General features: G+C 43.2%; 1 protein-coding gene and 1 long non-coding RNA gene across 20 annotated transcripts in view; both read right to left on the bottom strand.

Moving 5' to 3' along the window:
- Nucleotides 1–12,438, bottom strand: part of C23H6orf89 (chromosome 23 C6orf89 homolog) — a 56,444-nt gene that overhangs the window by 30,946 nt on the left and 13,060 nt on the right. The window lies entirely within an intron of this gene.
- On the bottom strand, nucleotides 5,829–7,475 carry LOC147346702 (uncharacterized). Its single transcript, XR_015153124.1, has 2 exons — nucleotides 7,348–7,475; nucleotides 5,829–6,996 (listed from the first exon to the last, which is right to left on the bottom strand). It is a non-coding gene; the product is annotated as an uncharacterized LOC147346702 (long non-coding RNA).

Here is a 12,438-nt window from a genome sequence, read left to right as displayed (position 1 = left end):
AGTCCAAGGGACTCTCAAGAGTCTTCTCCAACACCACAGTTCAAAAGCATCAATTCTTCGGCGCTCAGCCTTCTTCACAGTCCAACTCTCACATCCATACACGACCACTGGAAAAACCACAGCCTTGACTAGACGGACCTTTGTTGGCAAAGTAATGTCTCTGCTTTTGAATATGCTATCTAGGTTGGTCATAACTTTCCTTCTAAGGAGTAAGCATCTTTTAATTTCATGGCTGCAGTCACCATCTGTAGTGATTTTGGAGCCCAGAAAAACAAAGTCTGACACTGTTTCCACTGTTTCCCCATCCATTTCCCATGAAGTGGTGGGACCGGATGCCATGATCTTTGTTTTCTGAATGTTGAGCTTTAAGCCAACTTTTTCACTCTCCACTTTCACTTTCATCAAGAGGCTTTTGAGTTCCTCTTCACTTTCTGCCATAAGGGTGGTGTCATCTGCATATCTGAGGTTATTGATATTTCTCCCAGCAATCTTGATTCCAGTTTGTGTTTCTTCCAGTCCAGCGTTTCTCATGATGTACTCTGCATTTAAGTTAAATAAACAGGGTGACAATATACAGCCTTGATGAACTCCTTTTCCTATTTGGAACCAGTCTGTTGTTCCATGTCCAGTTCTAACTGTTGCTTCCTGACCTGCATACAAATTTCTCAAGAGGCAGATCAGGTGGTCTGGTATTCCCATCTCTTTCAGAATTGTCCACAGTTTATTGTGATCCACACAGTCAAAGGCCTTGGCATAGTCAATAAGCAGAAATAGATGTTTTTCTGGAACTCTCTTGCTTTTTCCATGATCCAGCGGATGTTGGCAATTTGATCTCTGGTTCCTCTGCCTTTTCCAAAACCAGCTTGAACATCAGGAAGTTCACGGTTCACGTATTGCTGAAGCCTGGCTTGGAGAATTTTGAGCATTACTTTACTAGCGTGTGAGATGAGTGCAATTGTGCGGTAGTTTGAGCATTCTTTGGCATTGCCTTTCTTTGGGATTGGAATGAAAACTGACCTTTTCCAGTCCTGTGGCCACTGCTGAGTTTTCCAAATTTGCTGGCATATTGAGTGCAGCACTTTCACAGCAGCATCTTTCAGGATTTGGAATAGCTCACCTGGAATTCCATCACCTCCACTAGCTTTGTTCGTAGTGATGCTTTCTAAGGCCCACTTGACTTCACATTCCAGGATGTCTGGCTCTAGGTCAGTGATCACACCATCGTGATTATCTGGGTCGTGAAGATCTTTTTTGTACAGTTCTTCTGTGTATTCTTGCCATCTCTTCTTAATATCTTCTGCTTCTGTTAGGTCCATACCATTTCTGTCCTTTATCGAGCTCATCTTTGCATGAAATGTTCCTTTGGTATCTCTGATTTTCTTGAAGAGATCCCTAGTCTTTCCCATTCTGTCGTTTTCCTCTATTTCTTTGCATTGATCACTGAAGAAGGCTTTCTTATCTCTTCTTGCTATTCTTTGGAACTCTGCATTCAGATATTTATATCTTTCCTTTTCTCCTTTGCTTTTCGCTTCTCTTCTTTTCACAGCTATTTGTAAGGCCTCCCCAAGACAGCCATTTTGCTTTTTTGCATTTCTTTTCCATGGGGACGGTCTTGATCCCTGTCTCCTGTACAATGTCACGAACCTCATTCCATAGTTCATCAGGCACTCTATCTATCAGATCTAGGCCCTTAAATCTATTTCTCACTTCCACTGCATAATCATAAGGGATTTGATTTAGGTCATACCTGAATGGTCTAGTGGTTTTCCTAAATAGCCACAGTCAGCTCCTGGTCTTGTTTTTGCTGACTGTATAGAGCTTCTCCATCTTTGGCTGCAAAGAATATAATCAATCTGATTTCGGTGTTGACCATCTGGTGATGTCCACGTATAGAGTCTTCTCTTGTGTTGTTGGAAGAGGGTGTTTGTTATGACCAGTGCATTTTCTTGGCAAAACTCTATTAGTCTTTGCCCTGCTTCATTCCCTATTCCAAGGCCAAAAACTTATGTTGAGTCAAATCCAATTTAAAAGCCTTAATTCTCACAGAAGATAAGGGGCCAAAATAGAGCCCTGAGGCAACATACTATGTTACAATTATACAGCGTTTCGGTTTCCAGAGTACTTGTGAGGGAGGGGGAGGGAAGGGAAGAGAAAACTAGAGAGATCAGCAGCGAGCCCAAAGTGAGTTGTATTTCCGCAGGTAGTGTACTGTTTACTCTTACCATGTAATTATTGAGGAGGCATCACTATTCTGCTTTTACAGATGAGCAAACTGAGAGTGAAGGCGAGAGGAATCACCACCCAAGGGGGCGGGGTGGGAACAGCACAGAGGCTGCTGAGGAAGACAGTGCCGAGGGCTCTAGGGCTTCCTTCTAGGAAGGTTATTCTGCGGCATGACTAGGGTGTCCTGCAAGAGGGAGGCTGGCAAGAGGCAGACCCAGTCATGCTTTGTTTTTGTCCTTTTATTGGGGAGGGAGGAGGTGTACGGTGATGAGAGCGGAAATTTAACAACAGTCTAACTGAGCCAGTGGCCTTGGGAAGAAAGCGGTGATTCCAGAGGCAGTGATGACAAAATCCATGGCTCTCGGCAGCACTGCAGAGACCATCTATACAGGCTGAGATGGTCCAAGAGCTCCTCATTTAAGGGAGACCCTGGAGGGCTGCAAATACTTATTATCACATTTTTCTGCAGTAACATGTCATATTCCAAATGAGTCTGTTAATTATGACAATCATATCAGGAGTGAAGTGCTAGAAGAAATTCTAATTTATACAAAGGTGCTTGGTGGGCTGTGCTTGTGCTTAGTCGCTCAGTCATGTCCAACTCTTTGTGACCCCATGGACTGTAGCCCGCCAGGCTCCTCTGTCCATGGGGATTCTCAAGGCAAGAATACTGGAGTGGGTTGCCATGCCCTCTTCTAGGGGATCTTCCCAACCCAGGGATCGAACCCAGGTCTCCTACACTACAGGCAGATTCTTTACCATCTGAGCCACCAAGGAAGCCCGCTTCATGGGCTAGTAGCAGCAATTCTGAACCTAAGAGTATCAAGAGATTATTTTAACTTTCACTTAATTTAGTTTTATTCTGAGCTTTAGGTATTCTTGGGATTTCCAGGTAGAGATGCTTGAACAGCAGGTGGAGGAAGAAAACCCAGAGAGGAAAAGAAAACAAGAACAGAATACTAAAAAGAGAATTTAAGAAGGTGGCAGAATACAAGATAGAGATCTCTAGACATGTGAACACCAACAGTGGTCTTACACTGCATCTGTGTGTGCTCAGTCGCTTCAGTTGAGTCTGGCTCTTTGCAACGCTATGGACTGTAGACTGCCAGGCTCCTTTGTCCATGGGATTCTCCAGGCAAGTATACTGGAGTGGGTTGCCATTTCCTTCTCCAGGGGATCTTCCTGACCCAGGGATCAAACCTGCATTTCCTGCACTGTAGGCAGATTCTTTACCCACTGAGCCACCTAGGAAACCCTGTTCTTACACTACTAACCATAATCTTTTAAAAACAGAAATGGAAAATGATCTCATTCATAATAACTGGCAAAAAAATTTAACAAAAAAGGTAAAACCATAAAATTTTACTGAAGGATATAAAGTAAGACCTAGATAAATGACTAAATGTCATAAAGATATCAAGTCTTCTAAAAACACATACACATACATTTAATACAACTGGATAGAATTTCATCAGAGTCTCTTATTGGTGAAGGTGGGGATGAGGCAGAGCTGTGACAATTGCATTCTAAAGTTTATCTAGAAAGAAATATGTATGAGAATAACAACAGGCAACAATCCACCACCTGCCAAATTAACTCTAGGAGATGTTTATGTGCCCAAAGGCGACCTGGAGTAACAAAAATGAATTATAAAGTACGGTCACGTTTATAATCTATGGGGAATACACCCCTTAGGCACAGGTACAGTTAGAGAATGTAGTAAGAGCCTCGTGACAGCACTGGGCATGTGGCAGACCCGAGGACCCTCACCTCCGACTGCTCATGGCTCACCTCTGTGCTGGGCAGGAGGGCAGGTCTGGAGGCAAACGGCACTGTTCTGTTCTCTCTGTGTAGATAATATGGACAAGTAGTCCACAGAAAAACAAATACAAATGGCCTAAAAACACAACTGAAAAGACATCCACCTTCAATGATAATTGAAGAAATGTAACTTAAAGTGAGATACCACTTTTCAGTCACTTGACTGGCAAAATGATAACATCCAGGGTAGATGAGCAACACATGTTAATGAAAGTTACACACCGACATAAGTTTATGAAGATAATTTTTTAGTATTTATTAAAATGTAAAATGTCCATGCTTTCTGACCCAGGTATTCTACTTCCAAGAATCTGCTTTACAGAAATAATAGTGAAGTGTTAGTTGCTCAGTCATGTTTGACTCTTTGTGATCCCCTGGACTGTAGTCCGCCAGGCTCCTCTGTCCATGGGATTCTCCAGGTAAGAAAACTGGAATGGGTTGTCATTCCTTTCTCCAGGGGATTGCCCCGACTCATAACAAACCTGGGTCTCCCAGATCGCTGGGAGATTCTTTACCATCTGAAACACCAGGGAAGCCCCACAGAAATAATAGTACATATATATAAAAATATGTGTATATGAATGTCCCAAATCTTTTTTAATAACAGCAAAAAAATCTGGAAACTGTTAAATTAAGCAATACTCAGACCATGGAATAATATAAACTCCTGAAAAATGTGTATTCTGGGTTGAACAGTGTCCCCCCGCTAAAATTTAAGTCCTTCTGGAACCTCAGAATTTGATCATATTTGGAAATAGGTTCCTTGCAGATGTAATTAATTAAAGATGAGGTGATACTGAAGTGGGGTGGGCCCTAAATTCAATCTACATGCATTCTTATCAGAAGAAGAGAGGCTGCATGACGACTCCCAGAGGGAAGATGGCCATACAGAGTTATGCAGCCATAGCTAAGGATGCCGAGGACTGATGGCAACCAGCAGAACCTGGAAGAAGCCAAGAAGGATTCGTCCCTAGAGCCTTTGAGAAGGAGAAGAGCCCTGAAACACCTTGATTTTGGATTTCTAGCCTCCAAAACTGTGAGAAGATTAATTTTTGTTGTTTTAATTCGCCTGACCTTTGGTACTTTGTTACATACAGCAAACTTAGAAACTAATACAATGTTCCTAGCCAAAAATATTTACATAAGCCTTCCTTGTGTGTGAATCAAAAAATATTTTATATTTATAGATACAAAGTATAGGGATCTGCACAGCCATGGAAAAACTCAGAAGGATGGATGTATATTCAAGTTATTACCAGTGGTTGCCTGGGTGGAGGAGTTGGGAGGGGTAGAGGTGAGAGAATTTACTTCATTAAAAATATTTTTTTGGATTTTCCTGGCAGTGCAGGGGTTAAGACTCTGTGCTTCCAATGCAAGGGGCACGGGCTTTATTCCTGGAAGAGAAATAAAGATGCCACATGCCATGTGGCACGGCCAAAAAAAGTTAAAAAGTATATTTTCAAAAATCAAAATCTTAGGTCTTTTTTTTGTCTTCATATATGTTTTATGTATTTTCCAAATAAAAATGTCTTTGGAGGGAATTCCCTGGTGGTTCAGTGGTTAGGACTCTGAGCTTTCACTGCCAAGGGCCCAGGTTCAATCCCTGGTCGGGGAACTAAGATCCTGAAAGCCGTGAAGTACGGTGGGGAAAAAAATAGATACGTGTATATGTAGAACAGAATCATTTTGCTGTACACCTACACACAACATTGTTAATCAATATGCTTCAATTAAAAAAAAAAAACATTTTTTGTATGTCTTTGAAGACCATGAAGACTCAAACCGAGAGTATTAACTTTTAATGCAGAGTTTAGTCATCGTGGAAGGCAGGCCCCTGAAGAGGCCCCTGACAGAAGAGGAACCTGGGCCAGGTTGGTGGCCAGCCAAGGAAGAGGGGAGGTGATGCAGAAAAACAATCCCCAGAATGGGGGTAGTTCATACACTCCATCTGAATTAAGGGGAGCTCATGCACTGGAGAAGGAAGTGGCAACCCACTCCAGTGTTCTTGCCTGGAGAATCCCATGGACAGCGGAGCCTGGTGGGCTACCGTCTATGGGGTTGCACAGAGTCAGACACGACTGAAGCGACTTAGCAGCAGCAGCAGCACTTCAAGAGGAAGAGCTACTCTGGACTTCTCTGCAGCCTTTGTCACCAAGGTGGATAAAGAATGTGCTCTTATTTGTTTCAGAAAGGGATTGAGGAATGGCTAAGCAGTGAAGTGACCAGGAGGAGGGGGGCTGTGTACAGTTGGGGCTCCTTTTCCCCTTCTCACAGAATTTCCAACAACAAAAGGAGAAAAGACCAGACTTCAACTTGGCCTCCATCTGTCTGAAAAGGTTTTGTGTGCTGTGTGCTCTGTGAGCAAAATCTCACTCACGCTGGAAAAGAGCCAACAGCACACAGCAGACCATCCCACACCACCCTGGTCCACGGCTTTTCTTCAGTTACCAAACACGCTGCATCTCACTTCTTTTCAGCCCTCCTCGGCGTCTGTCCACTTGTCCTCCAGCACCAAACAGAAAGGAAGCTGGATGGCAATCCCTAACTTTCTTTTGATTTCTAAGGCTTCCTTCCTCAAGGTATCCTCCTTATACTAAAAAAAACAGTTGTGCCAGAGAAGTGAAACTCCACATTATTAGAGTTCGATAAAAGACAGGATCTGGATTCCAAATTTTCACTCTGATCACGGCATCGTTTCACTGTGTGAGATGTCAAAAACAGTCTTGCAGACAAAACACAGCCTTGAAGGTAAGGAGGGCAGAAACTGTAACCTCCCAGGCTTCTCTGTGAGTTGGGCACTCTGCAGAACAGCGGCGAGCCAGGGCCTGTCAGGAGGCTTCCTGGTGCCTGAGAGTTGTTTACAAAGGAAACGCACCCAGGCTGGCTCGCTGTGAACAATCGTAACATACTCTGGAATTTGAAGCGGAGAGTCCTTTTACACAGACTATTAATCTGGCAAAAAGAAAAAAAAAAAGAAAGAAAAAATATATATATATATATTTCTTTCCAGGAGCACAAAAACCTCCCTATGGGTAAAAAGGATAGGGAAGAAGAAAGACACAAAGTCAAGGCCAGCTCCACGAGAGCGGGGTGTCGGAGGGGGACTGTTTTGTTCGCTGCTCTGTTGAGAACAGTGCCTGGTGTACAACAGGGTCTCGATACACACTCACTGAATGACTGACTGAATGAATGAAACTTTGACTTTTCAGAAGATTTAACGATAGGATTGGGCTTCCCAGGTGGCGCTAGTAGTAAAGAATTCATCTGCGAACACAGGAGATGCAAGAGATTCGGGTTCGATACCTGGGTAGGGTAGATCCTCTGGAGTAGGAAACAGCACCCCATGCCAGAATTCTTCGCAGGAGAATTTCATGGGCAGAAGAGCCTGGTGGACTACAGTCCATGGGGCCACTAAGAGTCAGACATGACTGAGCACACACACACACACACAACAATAGGATCAAGTCCATCAGGAGAAAAAAAATCAGATGATCTGAATTTGGAGAAAAACCTCAAAATAAGGATTAAATAAATACAATCTCATGATTTCTTAGATGTCTCATATTAGAAATGTACCTAAGAGAAGCCTGCAAAGTCCACAACAAAGCCTCTGTGACATTCACTGGTGCGTGCTCAGTATTTAATCAGGCTATGCTCCAGCAGCTCATTTTGCTTAGCACTTCCAGCTCCCTGGGCATGAGGCAGGGGTGAAGCCTTGACCTTGGCCAGGCCCCCTGCAGGAGTGGCAACAGGCCCAGAGGCACTTTCATACACCATAGGGATGGAAAGAACCCAAGAAATCATTTTGCCAACAGCTCTGCTGTCAGGAAGCAATGCGTATGAACAATTCCAAACTGTAGAGTTCAGCTATTTTTGTAAGTCCTCCTCGTATAGAAATTTGTCTCTAGATGTGAGACTTCAGCTTAGTTAGTCAACCCCCTTGCATATCAGCTCCCTCATCTCTGAAATATTAACATAAAATGTTAACTGCCTTACGTGATTGCTGTGAAGACTGGGGAACACCGGGTGCAGTACATGACACAGTGCCTGGTATACACGCTGTAAGTGCTGGACGGAGCTGTCGTCACTTTACTCTTTTATTTGCAAATAAATAGGTATGAGCACTGGCCTGGACTCTAAGTCTGATTAGAGTCATGAACGATCTACTATTCCCCAAACTCCTTAATACTGGGAGATCCACTTCAACCACCCCTTCAAAGCTCATGGATACGTAACCTTCCAATTATGCAGTACACATACAGAGATGCACCTTCTAACTGTATGTGAGGAACTGACCCAGGCCTTCTCAGGATATATGAGTGTTACAATTAAAAATCAGAAATGCCCAAAGTAAACAAAATAGTTCAGTCTAATAGTCTAGTCAAGGCTATGGTTTTTCCAGTAGTCATGTATGGATGTGAGAGTTGGACTATAAAGAAAGCTGAGCGCCAAAGAATTGATGCTTTTGAACTGTGGTGTTGGAGAAGACTCTTGAGAGTCCTCTGGACTGCAAGGAGATCCAACCAGTCCATCTTAAAGGAAATCAGCCCTGGGTGTTCTTTGGAAGGACTGATGTTGAAGCTGAAACCCCAGTATTTTGGCCACCTGATGTGAAGAGCTGACTCATTTGAAAAGACCCTGATGCTGGGAAAGACTGAGGGCAGGAGGAGAAGGGGATGACAGAGGATGAGATGATTAGATGGTATTACCGACTCAATGGACATGAGTTTGGGTGGACTCCAGGAGTTGGTGATGGACAGGGAGGCCTGGTGTGCTGCAGTTCATGGGGTCGCAAAGAGCTGGACACGACTGAGCGACTGAACTGAACTGAACAGGCTGGAACCTGGCTTGTGTGAGGGCAAAGGGAGCAGGCAGTAAGTGTGATGTGATGGAACGAGTGGCAGACTCAAGTTAAGAAACTAAGGTTCAAGTGCTAGTCTGTCATGTGTGACTGGGTAAGCAAGCTATTCCACCTCTTCCAGCCAGTGTTTCCTCTTCATAAAACAGAGGCATGGAAGCAACCTAAATGCCCATCAAGAAAGGAATGGAGAGAGATGAGGCACACATGTACAATGGAATATTACTCAGCCATTAAAATGAATCAAACAATGTCATCTGCAGCAACATGGATGGACCTAGAAATCGTCACGCTGAGTGCAGTCAGTCAGAGGAGGAGAAAAACTGTATGATACCCTTATATGGGGAATCTAAATCGAAATGATACAAATAATCTTATTTACAAAACGGAAACAGACACAGATTTACAGAACAAACTTATGGTTGACAGAGGGCAAGATTCCAAGGTAGAGATCGAGAATTTGGGATGGACATGTACACACCACTGTACTTGAAATGGAAAATTCCCAAGGACTTACTGTATAGCACATGGAATTCTGCTCAATGTTATGTAGCAGACTGGATGGGAGGGGAGTGTGGGGGAGAATGGACTCACGTACATGTATGGCTGAGTTCCTCTGCTGTTCACCTGAACAATCTCAACACTGTTAACTGGATACACGCCAATACAAAATAAAAAATTAAAAAAAAAAAAAAAAAAAAACAGGAGTATGTACCAGATCAACTCTAACGTTCCTTTTGAGCTCTAAGACAATGATTTTAGGGAAGGATAAAATCCAAGAGGACAGATGGCAGGGTCAAAATGGATATAAAGGTAGAAGGTGGGAGATGGGGGTGGGAGAGTGGGTAAGAACTAAAAATGTAAATGTGAAGGGAAAACTATAGGTTAATAAGAGAAAGGACTGGGACTCTCTGGTGGCCCAGTGGCTAAGACTCAGAGCTCCCAATGCAGCGGGCCAGGGCTTGATCCCTGGTCAGGAAGCAGAACCCACACGCTGCAATTAAAGAGCCTGTGTGCTGCAACAAAGGCCTGGCACAGCCAAACAGAATCAATCAATCAGTGTTTTTCAAAAAAGAGAGAAAAGGTTAAGTAAAATAGTAAGTCAAGGTTTCCCTGGTGGCTCAGTGGTAAAGAATCCAGTAAAGAATCTGCCTGCCATGGTTCCATGACTTACCAGCCTTGGATTCTCAGGCAAGTGACCTAATCTCACTGTACTTCAGTGTCTTCTGTAAAACAGACATAAAACCAGAACCTGCTGCCTGGGAATATTGTAAAGATCAAGTGAGCCACCACATGGAAAGCCCTTTGAACAGGGCCTGGCAACTGGCAAGTACTAAGTAAGTCAGCTTAGTTATTTTCTGCTACAGAGTGGGGTGTCTACATGACTCACCAGAGTCACCTCATTCACCCTATGAAGAGGATTCAGGGGCAGGGTTTCCTACCCAAGGCTGAAACCTAGGAAAACAAAACCCCACTTCTGTTGCGTTTGTTCCCTGGGCAGAGTCAAGAGGGAAAGCCACCGGCGGTCGGGAGGAGACCTAACAGCACCGGTGTGGCGCGTCTGGAGTCGCCGCTGCCCCTGCAAGGAGCGTCAGATGGTCGCTGGGGGCACCAGGCAGCCCTTAGGGAAACAGCACGCTGAAGGGCTTTCTGCTGGGGAGCCATGCTCACTTTACATTCTCCTTCTACACTGACTTTGAAGGTACTGCTAAGTAGTCCTAACTGAAAGGCCGCTGCTTTCTGGTACATGACAACAGGAACGATAATTTATGTGTTTTGCTTTTCTGGCCCTCTTCCAGGACCAGCAGTTTGCATTTCTTTTTTTTTTTGGCCTCCCAGGATGTGGGATCTTAGTTCCCTGATCAGGGATCAAACCCATGTCCTTTACAATGGAAGCTTTGAGTCTTAACCACTGGACCCACCGGAGAAGTCCCTGCACTTCTGTTATCTAATTCTCCCCAACATGTTTCCATTCACCCCTTATTTCATTATGCATTCTTAAGCTTCCCTCCAAATGCTATGCAAAATGCTGTTACATGTCTACAGCTTCCCAGAATTATGAGACATAGGAAAATAGGGTAACAAATCTCTGTTTACAAGTAAAAGCAGCTTTGTAGTAGAATCAACAACATTAAAGACCTAAAACCACACCCTTCCAATGCTCTCTCTTTACAAGTGCGCTCTAAGGACTCATTTTATTTTAATATGCAAGGCAAAATATTCATTTGGAGTGGCCAAACAACCTGGCTTGTTGAACCTGGCTTGTTGACAAGACACTGATGTTTCTTGAATTTTTAAACTCTGATACACAGAATGAGCAATCACTGTCCACTGACTATGTTTTCTTAACTCAAGAGTCTGTGGAGATGTAGTTTATAAGATGGAGAGAAAGAAAGTAAATGCCGTGAACCTGGTCCTAAACACTGCGGACTTCCTCCCACGTGCCACAGAGCAGACGAGGAGCTTTGGGAGGCTGGGAGGGGAAGACAGGACGGGGGCCGGTGCATCCGAGGAAGCAGGGCAGGCTGGCCTCACTGACCAGTTTCTCTGGCTTTTTCCCCACGTGCTCTGGACCTCCCTGATAAACAGTTGGAGCTCTGTTGATGACATTTCAAAAATAACCTTCCCAATAAACATTAGAAAGTTAAATCTGGAATTTAAAAGTCTAAATATATGAGTTGATTTAAAAAAAAAAAAAAGACTTATGAGGTGGGGTTTTTGTTTTACAATGTTCCCTTCCTCTGATTTTGATATAATTCTGGAAACCTCTTAAGGATTTCCCAAGTGTACAAAAATAGCTTTCAAAGGAGACCCAAACCAAGCGATGATTTTTATGACTGATTAGGTCTTGGCTTAAAGAGTAGCACTATGATGATAAAGCTTGGTTTCAACTACTAACTTTTTTTTTTGGAAAACAACATTGAAGAGAAGACATACTTCTTCAACAGTTATTTTGAAGCCTAAGGTTTCAGAACATGGTTATACAAAAAGTTCTATAATCCATTTGTGGTGTTAATGTACATATTCCTTCACACAGGCGAATAAGATAAACAGATAAAATAATAGATGACTACAATAAAATCCCCAAATAATATCCCTCTATTCTTTCTCAAAAAGTAAATATCAAGTCTTACTGCATTACACTATTTTCAAAAAAGCAACTCCTCAAATGGTCTATCGGACCAGGAATTCCTGTGCTACCACTGCATTGTTACTAAAGTGTTTCTTAAATTCAACTTATTGGCAAAGTTGTATACTTATGAGCACTATGTAAGTGAATCATGAAACAGAAAAGATTCAACTGAAAGAGAGGGATACACCTAGACAAAAACCTAGCCCAACAGGCTAAGGACTATTAAGGGGTTGGACTCAGATGCTTTCAATAAAGCGATAGCTACTTATTAAAATATCTATTACGGATAGGGACCATAGGAGGGAAAATGGTAAAGATACACTCAAATCCTTCCTATGAGGAAAAACTCTCATCCCCAACATGTGTGTTTAAGAATCAGGGGGCTTGAATTTGACACCAGATG

Source organism: Bos grunniens, chromosome 23, assembly GCF_055505025.1.
Source record: "Bos grunniens cultivar Pamir isolate PY7600 chromosome 23, Bosgru_T2T1.0, whole genome shotgun sequence".
Classification (NCBI taxonomy): domain Eukaryota; kingdom Metazoa; phylum Chordata; class Mammalia; order Artiodactyla; family Bovidae; genus Bos; species Bos grunniens.
Note: the sequence above shows the minus strand (reverse complement) of the source record. Positions and strands in the feature narration are given on the sequence as shown.